This window comes from Arachis ipaensis, chromosome B04 (genome assembly GCF_000816755.2).
Source record: "Arachis ipaensis cultivar K30076 chromosome B04, Araip1.1, whole genome shotgun sequence".
In the NCBI taxonomy this organism is placed as follows: domain Eukaryota; kingdom Viridiplantae; phylum Streptophyta; class Magnoliopsida; order Fabales; family Fabaceae; genus Arachis; species Arachis ipaensis.
Window position 1 is genome coordinate 14999074 of NC_029788.2, and position 16263 is coordinate 15015336.

The window sequence follows — 16263 nt, forward strand, 5'->3', positions numbered from 1 at the left end:
TCTATAGAATGAGTAGTAATTGGTTTTATTATTGGCATTGTAACGTATTATTGTAAAATTAGTTTTGTTTTATTATGAAAAAAAGTAGGCATGACCGCATGAGGGAGATGTTGCGTTAAAAGAGGGAGGTGTGGTGAAGTGGTTGAGTTGAGTCAGTTAGAAATTTACAATAAAACAGCAAAGCAGCTTTAGAAATTTGGATATGGTACCTAAAAATTCGATCTATTTTTTTATGTATTATTTTTATTATTAGTTTAAATAGGTTGGTTTCAAAGAAAATAATGTGTTGATTTTAAAAGGACAAATTTAAATTATGTGATACGCACAGTCCCATTAATTAGTTAATTAAAATCGTCTATCTCTTCTGTTATTTTGAAATTTCCCATCTTTTTTATTATTTGAAACTGCCTATCTTAAACGTTCTATTTTTAAGAGTTTGGTCTAATTTAAAATATTAATATTTTTTATTATTCTCAAAAATTATATTTTTATATTTATAAATACACATATCTCATTTACACTGTAAATGAGATAATTATGAATGTATCTCGTTTACAGTGCGTATTTTTTTAAATTCCATATATCTCGTTTACAGTATAAACGAGATATATTTATAAATGGAGAACGCGTGGTGAAAAGGCGATGAGTGGGAGCTCGGCTGCACGCGAGGTAGGGTGGCTGAAGGGACGCAATGACGGTGAAGCAGACGCGCGATGCTGGTTGTCTTCTCTGCACGAATGGCGGATGAAGCGGTGGCAACGGATGCAAGGAGACTAGGATGGAGAAAAGACGGGAGATTTGGGAGAGAGATTAAGATTTTTAAGTGAAAATAAAAATAAAAGGATAAATTTTGATTAAATCCTGATTATTCAAATTTTATTTTTTAAAAAATTAAAAAAAATAATTAATTATTATTGTCAAAAGTTGGTAGATAGTATCTTAACAACGTATACTTTTCCTTCTTCTAATAATTAAATTCTTGACCTTGACAAAATGATCATTTTGCTCCTTAATTTAAAATAACAAAAAAAATTTTGAATCCGTATCACCTACAAACATTGGAAACTTGAGAACGTAATGCTGCATAGCTCTTCCTTTTTTTTTTTGGGACATGGGCCTATAAGATTGCAAGGCTCCGATAAATTAGTCTGACAGTATGTTCAGTGTAAGCAATTTATACTATTTATTTATTACAATTTCTTTATTCTATTATGACAATTTAATTATTATATGTATAAATATATACAAATATTTTGTAATTAATTTAGGAGCTAAACGTTAACGTATATTTTTTTTAAAAGAAAATATACTTAAAAAGGAAGTAAATTAACACTAAATTTTTTATTAATAGTTTAAAAATGGGTTGGTTTCTAAAAAAATAATATATTAATTTTAAATGGACAGTTTTAAATTACGTGATACGCCTAATCACCCATTAATTAGTTAGTTAATACCGTTTATTTTTTATATTATTTTTAAACCGTCTATTTTTCTATTATTTAAAACCGTCCATCTTTTTTATTATTTGAAACGTTTTTTGGTCCAATTTAAATTATTAATATTTTTATTATTTTAAAAAATTATATTTTTATATTTACAAATACAAATACCTTGTTTACAGTATAAACGAGATAATTATTGTAAATGTATCTCGTTTAGATATGTATATCTTTTTTAAATTTCATATATCTCATTTACATTATAAACAAAACTTATTTATAGTGTAAATGAGATAAGATTGGAAGACTTGTTTTTGTAATAATTTTTATAATTATTTATTTTAGTAAATAAAATATTTGTTTTATTTATTTAAATAAAAAATCCACAAAAATGGGCTCCATATATCAAAATAAACTAAATCAAATGTATTATTGGATTTAGTATTGTTTACAGAAAATGGTAACTTCTTTTGTTTGAAAAAATGACAAATATCACATGGTTTCTTGAATCCTGTACAATTTATGAATGAATAAATGATATGCATTAACTGGAGTTTTTTTTTCAGGAATGTGGCCTAATTTAGTATGTCATAGACTATCACTACTAGTGCATTTATTCTTGTGACTTGTGTGTGCAGTGAGGGAGTTCCTAGTTGCATGTTGTGATGTGTGAGTGATGAGATTAGTGAGGCGTTAATTTGAACTTGAGACTTGATCTTGTTCATTCTTTAAAGGAATTTCCAATGTGTACAAGCCTCCTGTTTCCTTAGCTATGCCAAGCATCTTCCATGTACTTAAATCCTGTATCTCACAACTTTTGTCAGTAAAGGAGCATTTGCATTTTAAATTTTTAGTAATCTAGCTAATTGACAAGATATTGAAATTGAATGTGGCTATGTATAGAACATTAGTTAGATATAAGTCCTTGAAAAAACAAATGGTGCCAGAAATTGTTGTGATGGTGTGAGTGCCATAAGGTAATTTGACCATGATTAGTTTTATGTAAGTGTAACTTGTGAATGTATTCAGGGAATGACACACATGATCGATTGCTCTAAAATCAAGGATCCAAGAGTCAGAGTAAAATGATTTAACTGAGAAAAGATGTGAGATGTGTGTACTCATATACAATGTGTGTGTAATTATACCTGACTCAAGGTGGTTAGTGTTGGCACCAAGAGGCTACGAATTGTCTTATTGGATTAGTGCAAGTAATGCTTGTTGTTGATCTTGGGCGAAAGAGAAGTTGGTGTTGTTTTTCTCTTCTTGTTGAGAGATGCCTTGAGTACCGTTATCACCACTTTCAGCAGTAGTAACATTCATAGCCACCGAGTTATGCTGCTGTTGTTTCATGTGGGTGGGAGGGGGAGCCCATGCTTCCTATAGCATGTGTTAATTAAATGTCCACTCTTGTGACAATATGAGCATACATGAGTGAGGATTCGACCAATTCTCACACCCCTACCTCGACTCCCCCTTCCTTTGCTTGTGGGAGCAGAATTTGGATATCCTATTGCAGCATTGTGAGTGACTTGAGTAGCAAGCACAACCTTAGATTCAAGAATGCCAGGAGTGGACAACTGTCTTTCTTGTTGAGTGAGAAGGGCAAAAGCATCATTGATGCTTGGCAGAGGCTTCATTAGCATGATTTGCGATCTGGCTACCGCATATTGCTTGTTCAACCCTCTTAAGAAGCACATCATATATCTATCTTTCTTGTAGTTTTGAATAACACCAAGATTGCATGTACAAGAATAGCCACAATTGCAAGTTGGAATGGGACAATAACTATCAAGTTCTTGCCGAATTGCCTTTAATTTTGTGAAATAAGTTGTGATGCTCAATTCACCTTATTTGACTAAGAATAGTTTTTCTTCTAATTCTGCGATCCTGAAGATGTCACCTTGCTAGTAGCGATGCCGTAAATTGCACCAAATATCCGTAGCATTCTCATTCCAAATAACATTGTGCAGGATTTCTTCACTGATTGACGCACTTAACCAAGATAGCACATACGTGTTGCATTTTTCCCATGCAAGAAAGGTAGGATCTGACTCTAACGATTTTGGAATGCTGCCATCAACAAAACCAAATTTGTTCTTTCCTTTCAGAGCTAGAGTCATAGCGTGTTACCAAGAATTGTAGTTTTGAGGAGTGAGAACTACATTGATGATGGAAATGCCAGGGTTTTCACCTGGATGAATAAAGAAGGGAATTGAAAGATCAGAACTCACATTTGTTGATGCTCGTGGAATTTGGGCTTGAAGATTGAAAATTTGAGAGAGTAATCGAACTAAATTCTGAAGATCGGAGGCTGAGAAGCCTGAATTCGGATTGTCATTATCAGATCTTGGGTTCACCAAGCATGTAGTTTCTGGATTGTGTGCCATTGATGAAGTTTCGTCCCTTGGTCTCGTTGATTGGAACCGCTACTTCAATTTGGAGTTGATTTGATGAAGAGAAGTAGGCAAGCTCTCATCAAATCCTATGGTGTGAGTTCAAGAGAAGAAAAGAAAAGCAAAAAAGGGAAAAAAATTAAGAAGAGAAGCCAAGAATCCAGAAGATTCAGAAGAGTAGAGTTGAGTCACAAGACGCTCACCGCACTATGTGAAAGTTCGGGGAGTTGTAACCCAAGAGGAAAGAGATGAGGGAGAGAGAAAGGAGAAAGATGGCAAACACAGAGAGAATAAATAAGAAGAAACAAAAGTCACAATTCAATAATAGTGAACCACACTTTACATAGAAGAATAAAAAAGGTTTACATACACATAAAGCTAACTAACTTCTATTTACTTCTTTATATTTTATAACTAGCTTAGCTGATGCTTCACTACCACTTGTAACTAAACTAATGTTTAATTTGCACAACAATAATACATCCTCCTACACTAACCTTTTTTTTAATCATTAAGCTTACCCGATCCAAATGTGGGGAGTTTAGTAAATTCCAACACTATTATACAGTAATATAGTTTCTAAAAACACCATTTTGCAATAGCTCCTAAAAGCACACTTGGACATATTACACAGTAATATATTATTACACATGATAAATCTTTAAACTTTATAGAATATGTGTATTATTACAGCCTACCAACACAATTCTTATGTTAGCAAAAGAATCAACATCTGAATCTCTTTATAGAATTAACTTGAGTATGTTTCCTATAGGTTCCGCTAGGTAGATAATGAAAAATCTGAACAACGTGAACAATGGGCTAGAAATTTGGCCCAATAAAATTTAAAAAAAAAACACTCCACCCAAATTATCTAATAAAAAAATCTCATTCAATAATTCAAAAATTTTAATCATTCATTATACCCTAATTTATCAAAGCACCAACTTTTTTCCCAAATCCTCTGCCGTTGCCACTGGCTCCTCTTCGTCGTTGCTGCTTGGCTTGCCACATACAGTCACCGGCATCGCTCACTCCTAGTAAAAATAATTAAGGATAAAAATAATCATCCGCATACCTAATAAATTGAACATCTAACATATTTTAATTATATATAACTAAACCCAACCCAATCAAATAACCATCCTCATTAGAATTAAAATAACAGAACTTGAACTCAGGGAGACGGCGAACGAAAGGATAGAACTCATCAAAGCAACCAGAGAGAGAAAAAGTGGAATGGGGATGGTAGAGAGTGGGTGGCTGAATTTGAGGGCGTGTTGCTGGTTGGCGAGTTGGAGGTTGCCGCTGACGAAGACAAGCATGCTGCTGGCGGCGGAGGAGGGCTGGCAGCCAACGGTAGTGATGGAGTGAAGGCACTGGTTGAAAGGCAAAGAGAGGTGAGCTTGGCGACGATGTTCTGGGCACCCTGGATCTTCTATCCTTCGACGCTGAGCATGGAGCCGTCCTGGTAGAGGTTCACCAGTCCGACGCGGTTGTTATCAACCGTAGTGTAGTAGTGTTCAACTAACGGTTGGAAAGAAGTTGGCACGGCGGTAAAGGGCGACAGCATGGCAAAGGCGGTGGTGTTCTGCGTCTCCCAGGCTGTGTAATGGCGGTGGTGTTCTGTGTCTCTCCGGCTATGTCCGGCAACGACGGTAACATTGTTCATGGACGTGAGAGGGAAAAACGGTGATTATGGTGGAATTAAGAGTAATCGTCCATAGTGTGAATATGTTTAAATACTAATCCTAATTTTTCAAATTTTGAAATTTGTTATTAATTATTTAATTAATTAAAATCTAAATATTAATTTTAATTATACCTTCCTTTTTTAAATCGCTGTTCACATTGTTCATAATATGTATTGTTTACTTATACTTTTTCGTTTCCTATTTACTATGTCAACTATTCTTACCAATTAATAAGAAGAAAATATGAGTTATGGAATAAGGTTGACCAGATGTGTAAGATAAAGTTGGTTATCAATTATTGATACTACTATAACAAAACATGTTCCTATTTGATTTCATAGTGCCAAAATCTAAATTAATTGATATTTTTATAGTGCGAAAATCTAAACCACTACAAGAGAGGCGCTATTTACTGGCGGTTTTTTTTTATGATTAGCGGCGATTTTAAATCGCTGCAAAATTAAAGGCCAGCAGCTCACTGGACCGCCCTGGTTATGGGCGCGGGAATTAGGTTTAGTGGCAGTTTCCAGCAACCGCCGCTAAATCAATATTTCACGGCAATTGTTCAGAAAACCGCCGCAAAATGTGAGTGACACGATTTTCAGCATGTTTACTGGCGGTTTTAAAACCGTTGCAAAATGGAACTAACGATTTTGAGCATAGTTACCGGTGGTTACAAACCACTGCAATCTCAGACAGATTTTTCAAATTTTGAGACACTTTTCGACGGTTTAAAATCGCCGATCAGACTTTTCAAATTTAGAGACACTTTTCGGCGGTTAAAAACCGCTGCTAAATTAAGAAAAATTAATTAAAAAAAAAAAGAAAATTTGGGTTTTCGTAAAAAGATCATAGAATTTTTTTAAAATATTATAGAACTATTTTTTTTTTAGATTTTTTATTATTTTAAGAGTTAATATTTTCAACCTTAGAATCTAAACTTGTAGCAAAAACAAAAAATTATCTACAAAATAAAATAATATATTCATGAAAATATCAAGAAAACAAATCTCTTGCAAAGAGTTGCATAGTTTAATTCAAAAAATATTTGCTTCAATCCAAAATATCTTCAATCCTAATATACTATTTTTCACTCTATCATTCCACAGAACTCATCCTTGCAGCGATATCTGGTGGCAGCTCTTCACCCTGCCGTTGAAAACAGAGCGCACATTGCTTCTACTTGTCTAAAGCTTATTGAAAGTGATGTAACATACATAAATATGTTAACATACATCATGAACGAATATAAGATATTAAATAAGAATTTTTTTAAAAAAGTAATTACCTAAACTTCTAATTCTCCATCATCCAATATGGTAGAAATTAATTCAGCAATCACCAAAAATTAATTTGCTTTGTTCTATACAACATATAATAAATAAGTAGCAATCAACATAAATTAACTCAGCAAATCCAGATTTCATTGATTTATATATGCATTAAAAAATTGAAAAGATCATCAATAAAAAATGGAGGGAATAAATAAATCCATCCGATGAATTGTATAGAGTACAAGACGAATGATATAGTTACATTCCACAACAAAGAAAACCTTACCTGCTTATTTTTAGTTTAATTTTAACAAAAGATCAAACAATGCCAAACAAGGTGCAATCTCGTAGAAGCCTACTTTCACTTTTCTTCTTAAAACTCTCAAACATCTAAATCCTCTTAACACATTATTCTTCCTCTCCGCCTACCCTTTTCTTACATTTTCTTTTTTGCCTACTATCTATCACTCAAAATTAGGCTAGTTCAGGCAGGTTAATAGGTTACCACATACCAAAATAAAAATTTCCTATTCCTTAATACATTTAGTGTAATCAGATTCCCATGACCAATGTAAGAGACTATAAGTAAATAAATCCTACTGATTCAGTGAATTTCAATAAGCTAAGAAAAATAACAAATTTATCTAACTTCTCAATCAGCACATCAGTTAGAGAAAACACAAACCCTAAGAGAAAGGGCCATAAACACAAGCTTATCTCATGAATGAAAGATCAAATAAACACCTTTCGAAAAGATTAATAAGGAGTTATCAAAATAGACCCTATTATCAAAATCCTGACTAATACGGCTCAAGGCCATTGGAAAACCAACCAGCTTGACTATACTGGACCAACCTAATTCAATACCGCTAACTCAGGTGAATGAACTCATCCAGTACCAAAATAGGTCATCGATTTCTCACTGCCCTGTTAGAAGTAGGCAGAAAAGGGAGGGCATTGGAGGCAACTTCACCCATATATAAAAATTCAAGTTGATAATAAAAAAATTTAATAGATCACAGAGAGACGGAGAGAGAGAGAGAGAGAGACACACACACACACAGAGAAAGAGAGAGAGAGAGAGAGTATCCAACCTGAAGTGGAGAAAGAGGACCAATGACGTCGCTACCTGCACCAGAACCTTCTTCGTTGAAGAGCCTCTACACACTTTCAGTTTCAAATTAATCTGCATTAAAATAGCATGAATTCAGTTCCTAAAACTCTCTCTAGAATGTAATTATATAGTGGCTTCAAATATCCAAGCTCAGAAGCAGAACATAGCTGCTAGTAGGATACAAAGAGCATAATGGAGATCAGTATGAACACCTTAGCTTTTTTTTTTATCTATACACGTACCTAAGTCCCTCTTGTTTAATGATTTCAATTCCAAAAAATCTGAGCATGATCCATGACCAATTTATTCCTCTAACAATGATAATGACCCCTTTTTCATTTATTTACTCTAATTATCAATTTCAATGCAAAGCACCCATTAAATAAAAAAGGGGTAATCCCTAACTCTAAACAGCAGCAATTAACCCCAATTAATGGAAGATATAGACAATTTTTTTTTAAAATTCTGAACCAAGAATGAAAACAAGAAGGAAAGATCAAAGTGGAAGACCAAACCAGTGACAAGGGAGAGGCCGCGATAGCTTAGATTGGTGCACGGTGGAGGAGGGTGTAACGGTTTCACGCACAATCAAGGAGATGAGAAACTTGGACGCCAGTGAGAGAAGCACGGATGGCAGCTGCGCGTCTCGACAATCCACACAAGGGTGCAGAGTGGAGCAGAGGTTAGGGATTTCGCACACCGTGGATGAGGGAGTTTGGATTTCAGGAATTGTGGATGAGAGGTAAAAGCTCGACACCGGAGAGAGGAGGATGGATTGGCAGCAGTTAGGCACGGTAGAGCAGCGATGGTGGTGTTTTGCACGCTACCAAGCTCACTTTGCGGGTTTCTGCGAAATTGGGGGGAATCAATTAGCTATAATAAGATAAAAAAAGGCAATATTTAAAATCAAACTATGATAAGATCCTCACTTAGCGACGTTTCTGGATCTGACTGCCGCTGATGTTGGGCACACGAAGGGAACCTTCTTCCGCAGACTTGTTTTGCGGTGGCAAGGTGAAAGGCCCCTAATTTTCCGCAGACTTGATTCAGAAGGAGGTTGTTGCCAAGAAGGTTGATCAATCCTTTGAGGCTCCTCCCATCCTTGATTGTTCCATCCTTGATGCATGTTATCATTGTAGCTCCCATTTCCTACAACATAGTTTGGACAATACTCATAGCCAAAGTGATGAGAATTCATGGTGACAAGAGAAAATAAAAATAAAAACTAAGAAGAAACAAAGAAAACCAAATCCTAAAACTAGCAAAAACTAACAAAGAAGAAAAAGGCAAACATATTCACAATATTTACAATAGTCAATAACATAGCACCATTGCAATTCCCCGGCAACGGCGCCATTTTGATAATGAAAGATTGAGTGTCGGTCTAGAATTTCTCTTATAGAAATAAGAACTTCGTTGTAAGCATAGCTCCAAACCAACAAACAATTCTCACATAAAAAATTTTGGTTGTCACATGTACAAACCCCAAATAAGAATTAACCGAAGTATATAAACTCCGGGTCATCTCACAAGGAATTAGAATGAAGTGATCAATTATTGGCTATAAAGATGCAAGGGGGTTTGATTTGGTAATTAGCAAAAACATAAATGACAAGGAAGTAAAATAACAAGAACTAATAAAATAAGGGAAAAGAACTCTTGGCTAAACATAGGTAAATTGAGATCACCATCTTTGTCTACAAACTATACATTGATAATTATGAGAGGCCAACCTTTTAAGTCTAGCTCCAAAAGCTTTAAGTACGTAATATCTATTCCTAAGATTGAAGTATGTCAAATAAGCTTGATCACATCATCCCATAAGTCCCAACCTATCTACTAATTAGATTGGTAGTAGGTTAGTGTCAATGGGTATCAAATTGATCACCAAGGATTCTCAAATCACCAATTCAATGAGACTTAATGACTCAAGGTCACTCAATTCCCTTAACCTAGGCCAAGAGTAAAGGAAACTACTCAAAAACTAGTGCAAACATTTTATCAAACACCTTGAGTGCAATAAAGGTAAACATCACAACATGCAAGAATTAATGAAACCCATAACTAACATAAGTAAGAAATCAACAATAGCAAGTGAGGTAAACATCAAGAGACATAGAAATATAAAATTGCATCAAAAGAAATTGAGATCCAACAAGTGTTCATAAACATAAAAGAGAGCAAAATAAGAAATTAACAAGAGAAACTAAGAAAATTAAGACAATAAAATACTAAAACATAAAGAGAATTGAAACCAAAACAAGAATTGAAAGAGAAATTTGAGAGAGATTAACCTAACCTTATCCTAATTTCTATCCTAAATCTAGAGAGAGGAGAGAGCCTCTCTCTCTAGAATTCTACTCTAAAACATGATGCAAAACTAAACTATGGCTACTTGGTTCCTTCCCCCTTCAATTCTTGTGTTCAATAGCATCAGAAATGAGTTGGATTGGGCCCAAAATGAGCTAGAAATCGCTGGCCACGTTTTGCCAAAAATGAGTCACACTGATCCACCGATGCATGCACGTGATGTATGCGTACGCATTTATAAACGCTAGAAAACTATGAAAATTTTTATATCATTTTGAATCCTCGGATGTTAGCTTTCCAACACAATTGAAACTGCCTCATTTGGACCTCTGTAGCTCAAGTTATGATCGATTGAGTAGAAAGAGGTCAGACTTGACAGCTTTGCAATTTCTTCATTTCTTCATGAGTTCTCTCACTTTGCATGCTTTTTCTTCATTCCTTCAATCCAATATTTGCCTTCTAAACCTAAAATTACTTAATAAACATATCAAGGCATCAAATGGAATTAAAGTGAATTAAATTTAGCTATTTTAAGGCCTAAAAAGCATGTTTTCACACTTAAGCATAAATTTAGGGAGAATTATAAAACCATGCTATTTCATTGAATAAATGTGAGAAAAGTTAATAAAATCCCCCAAATTAAGCACAAGATAAACCACAAAATTGGGGTTTATCAAACCTCTCCACACTTAAACCAAGCATGTCCTCATGCTAAGAATAAAGAAGGACAAGAAAAGAGGTATGAACATTTATTCAATACAAATAAACTATATGCTCCTATCTACGTGCATGCAACTAAAAGCAATATGACTCTATCTACTTGGTTAAAAGTAAATCAATCTCCAAGAACATATATGAACAAGTAGGGCTAAGATCATATGATGATTCATGAATCCTACCAATTTAAATATCAAAATAAAGTACAAGTAGACTTGCAAGAAGAAAGCTCATGAAAGCCGGGAACAAGAAATTGAGCATCAAACCCTCACCAGACGTGTATCCGCTCTAGTCGCTCAAGTGTATAGGGTTGATCACTCAATTCTCTTCTACTCATGCTTTCCAAAATTTGTCTTTCATCTAACAATCAACAATTATTCGATGCATGCATACATTCATCATGAGGACTTATTCATAGGTTGTAATGGGGTTAGGGTAAAGGTGAGGATGCATATGGTCAAGTGAGTTTGGAATTTGAATCTTTGATTAACCTAAGCTCTCACCTAACCTATATAACAACCTATGTAATTCTAATACACTACCTAGCTACCCATGATTTCCACTTTTTTTCACATACTCATGCATTCTCTTTAATTCACATTCCCTATGCATTGTTATTGCTACTTTACTTTGGGGGCATTTTTGTCCCCTTTTTATTGCTTTTTTTTTTCTATATATTTTTTTCTATTTTTTTTCTTTTGATATATATATATATATATATATTTTTTTTTTCTTTTCATCATTTTTTTCACTAAGGTATATACAAACGTATCAATGCATATGATTTTACATATTTAATATATGAGTATGTACCCACTTTTCAATAATTTCAACAAAAATAAAAATTACACTTTTACCTCAACCAATGTCCCAAGTTTCCCATACCCAAATGATACTCACCATCACTAGCCTAAGCTAATCAAAGATCCAAATTAAGGGATATTTATTATTTTTCACTTAGGGGTAGTGATGTGCTACAATTAAGAACAAAAGGATTAAATAGGCTCAAAAATGGCTAACAATGGTTGATGAAAAGTAGGCTATTTGGGTAAGTGAGCTAAATAAAATAATGGCCTCAATCATATAAATGCATGTATACATAGAATAATGGACATAAAGAATCAAACAAATCAAAGATTACAATCATAGAAAGAGAATAATGCACACAAGAATGGAAATAAGTGGTTATAAGATGTAACCACACCGTATGGCTCAAAACTCACATGCTTGTGTTCTTAGCTCAAAAATCATGTTCCAAAATAAATTCTTCAAGCAAGTTCAACAGAATTTTTTTTTCAAATTGGTATGGTGCCCTAAAAATAGTCTCTTGGAAAAGAAATCATCACCCTAACCAGGTAGTTCTAACATAAAAAGAAGTGGTACAATATGTACAAATTCTAACTAACGTGCAATCTATCATGCAATGCAACAACTAACTAGCAAAGAAAATTAAGAATTGGTGTTGAAAGAAAGAGATTGTTACCCATGGAGGTCGGTCGGATGACCTCCCCACACTTAGAAATTTGCACCGTCCGCGGTGCATGCAAAGAAGAGCAAGTTGGACGGGTTGCTACAATTGATGAGCTCCTTCAAAAGGTTGTGCGGGTGAACTTGTTTGTTGCCCCCATTTAGAAGCTTTTCCTTTTCCTCTTTTGGTGGCCAACCTAAAAGGAAAGTAAAAGAAAGAAAATTAAGCCTACAACAAGGATATTAAAGCAAATAGAACATAGGCAGGGGCTACTGCCAAATAAGAGTAGGGTTATCACTACATGTTAGCTACGCATGTGAGTGAGAAAGCAATATAGGCACAGGGCATATCAACTAATACTTGATGCAAGAGAAAATTCAAAGTATAAGTGAATAACATGAAGAGCATGTTGCATCAAGCATAATCAATAATTGTCACAAACAAGATTGGTGATAAGCATGAAAGTATTTGGCCCCATCCTAACTCAATGATAATGAGGTACAAAAACAAAGAATAATGAATTAGGAAGGACTAAAGCACTAATCTTGTATGTGGAACAAATATGACCATTAATGCTAAACAAATCACGAAGCACCAAAACAATGCAAGAAATTCTCAACAATTGAGTAAGAGAATTCAACACCATTATTAAAATGAGAAACTTAGAAAATAAAATAAGAACAAGCTATGAAAATAAAATTAAAATGCAATGAATGAAAATAAGCGAATGCAATAAAGGAAAATGGAAAAAGAGAAAAAAGAATAATTTTTTTATATATTATTATTATTATTATTATTATTATTATTATTATTATTATATTTATAAAATTTTTTAGAGAGGGAAAAGAAAAAAGTAAGAAAGGAAGAGAGAGAAAAAGAAAGGTAGAAAGAAAGAAGTAGAAAAGAAAAAAGGAAAAAAAAAAGAAAGGAGAAAGGAGATAAATATGGTGCAATCCACACATAAGCGTCATGTGTGCTTACGCGTGGATGCAGCAGGGACAATTCACGCGTAAGCGTCATGCGTGCTTACGCGTGGGTCGCCTGGTACAAAGTAGGCATAAAGTGGGCACAACTCTCGGGTTTTAGTACTAGGAGTTGCGGAAGTGCAATCCATGCGTAAGCATCATGCGTGCTTAAGCGTGGATTGAAAAATATTTTTTTTTTATTTTTTTAGAAGCATAAAAACAGAATTTAACACTCTCCTAACCTATAATCATTCTAAAGCAACTAAAATTTAAATTTAACAAAAATCTTTAAGTTTTTGAAAAATTTTCAAATACACTACAAACAAAACTTACACTCCAAGCAACCTACTTTAACAACAATCTAAACTAATCAAAACACACTACTACAACCTATCAATCGAAAGAAAATGTATAAGAGTATAGAAAAGAAGAAAACTACCTATAATGGCAACTCAAATCACTTATTAAGTATATATACAAGAGAATGGAAAGAGTTTACCATGGTGGGGTGTCTCCCACCTAGCAATTTTAGTTTAAGTCCTTAAATTGAAAATTTGGTGGAGGTCCTTGCTATGATGTTTATGCTTGAATTCATCCTTGAATCCCCACCAATGTTTGTATCTCCAATATCCACCGGGATCCCAAATTAGGCGCATAGAGCCCTCGAGTAGGCTTAAGTAAATGGCAAGGCCCCAAGAGTTTTTATGGTTGAAATGAATTCCAGGGTCCCAAACCTTGTTCTTGCACCCATCTTCTCGTTGACTACCATAGTTAAATTTGGGTGACAAGGCTGTGAATTCTCAATTAAGCATCCAAACATTCTCCCAGACACATGCAATTTGGTTCTACACCAACTATTGCCATTCAACTTTGAGCATGCAACCATCATGAACTTAGAGTGATGTTTTCAACCACTACACAACTCTCTCTTACTCTTAATTCCACAAAGAGCTCTAAGTTGACTATCATTTTCAATCAAACCATATTCAAGTGAGAACGTAAAGCTTAGGGATAAGAATTTTACCCACTTGAATGTTGTGTTGGATGGTGACTTAGGAAGGGGTGGTCCTAATGATCTTGCAAGTTCCACTCCCTTGTGCTCTTCTTTGACTACCTCCACCTCTTGGAAAACTTCTTCAACTTCAATTTCTTGTCCACCAACTTCTTCCACACATTCTTCATTGGTGGAGCTTGCCTCTTGATCATCCTCTTCCAATCTTTCATCATTCATACTATGCCTTGGAGGTTGCGCATTATCCTTCTCAACACCAAATTCAAGCTCATTGGAAGAAGGTTCAACAACTTTCACAAGATCATCATCAACATCACTTGGTGTGGAAGTATCTTCAAGCTTGAAATCTACCTCTTGTTCAATTTCTCCTAGCTCTTCAACCACTTCTTCTTCTTTAACAATTTTTTCCTCCTCCACTTGTTGCAAGATACACCCCATCTCCTTGTCCTCATGTTGGAATTCTAGAATCTCCTTCATGCTCCACTCTTTGGTTGATTTCTCACATTCATCGTGGAGATGCTTTGCTTGTTGCATGAGTCCTATGATTCCAAGATGGCCGTGATTTTGGCAAACTGAGCCATAATTTTTTCAAATATGGGAGGTGATTCATCTTGTGGTTGAGAGTTCTCATACATTGGAGGTGGCTCATCTTGATAATAACATGGAGGTGGTGGTTCTTGAGGGTATTGGAGGTTGAATTGGGGTGGTTCTTCATATGGTTCATATGATTCACAAGGTGGTTGGTATGGTGGATATGGGTTAGGATCATATGGAGGTGTTTGGTGGTATGAGGCTTTGAGTGTGATGGTTCAAAACTATGTTGGGGGAAGGGGTTATATGTATGTGGTGGTTGTGGTCGACAATCACAATAAGGGTCATCACATACATTAGATTGGTATGCATTAGGATTAGGATTATACCCATAAGAATCCGGAGAGTAGTCATGTTGGGTGACACTTGAACGGCTTGGATGGAATAAAATGCCTTTTGCTCCTTGCACATCTCCGTGAGGAGAGTGGTCATATTGACGTCGAGATTTTTGCCAGTAAAGAATGTCATAAAAACAGTCGCGTTGTAGATACAGTCTCTAAACCGACAAAAATCCCTTCGTACAAACGTTTTGGTTGTCACAAGTAACAAACCCCTTTGAAATTGATAACCGAGTATTTAAACCTCGGGTCGTCTTCTCAAGGAATTGCAGGGAGGTATGTGTTCAATCATAGCACAAAATCAGGAAGGAAAATATAAAACATGCGAATTGTATGAATAAGTGGGCAAGGACTTCATAAAAACCACTCAATTGAGCATAAGATAAATCATAAAATAATGATTTATCAACCTCCTCACATTTAAACATTAGCATGTCCTCATGCTAAGCTCAAGAGAAGCTATAAAGAAATGAAGAGGAATGGTAGAATGTATGAAATGTAACCTATGAATGCAACTACATGCAAAATGTTTATACCTACTTAGTTAAAAGTAAACAAATCCTTCAAGAAGAAATATAAACTGGATTTCACTAATTTAAATTATGAAAATGAAGTACAAATAGACTTACAAGAAGAAAATAGCTCATGAAAGCAGGGAACAAGGAATTGAGCATCGAACCCTCACTGGTAGTGTATACACTCTAATCACTCAAGTGTTTAAGGTTCGATTCTCTCAATTCTCTACTAACCTTGCTTTCTAAGGCTTGCTCTTCATCTAACAATCAACAAAAATTTAATGCACAGATACACATATCAAGAGGTCTTTTAAGGGTTGTAATGGGGTTAGGGTCAAGGTAGGATTGTATTTGGCCAAGTGGACTAAAATCTGAATCCTTAATTAACTTAAACTTTCCACCTAACTTTAGACAATCTATGTAATCACAA

At 34.7% G+C, this 16263-nt stretch overlaps 1 long non-coding RNA gene across 3 annotated transcripts; it reads right to left on the reverse strand.

Annotated features, from left to right (window-relative positions):
* LOC110270940 lies at window positions 6496–8952 on the reverse strand. 3 transcript variants are annotated; one of them, XR_002360738.1, is made up of 4 exons: window positions 8847–8952; window positions 8433–8764; window positions 7898–7989; window positions 6496–6678 (listed from the first exon to the last, which is right to left on the reverse strand). It is a non-coding gene; the product is annotated as an uncharacterized LOC110270940 (long non-coding RNA). The 3 variants fall into 3 exon arrangements; XR_002360736.1 differs by having other exon boundaries at window positions 6496–6716; XR_002360737.1 differs by having other exon boundaries at window positions 6496–6722.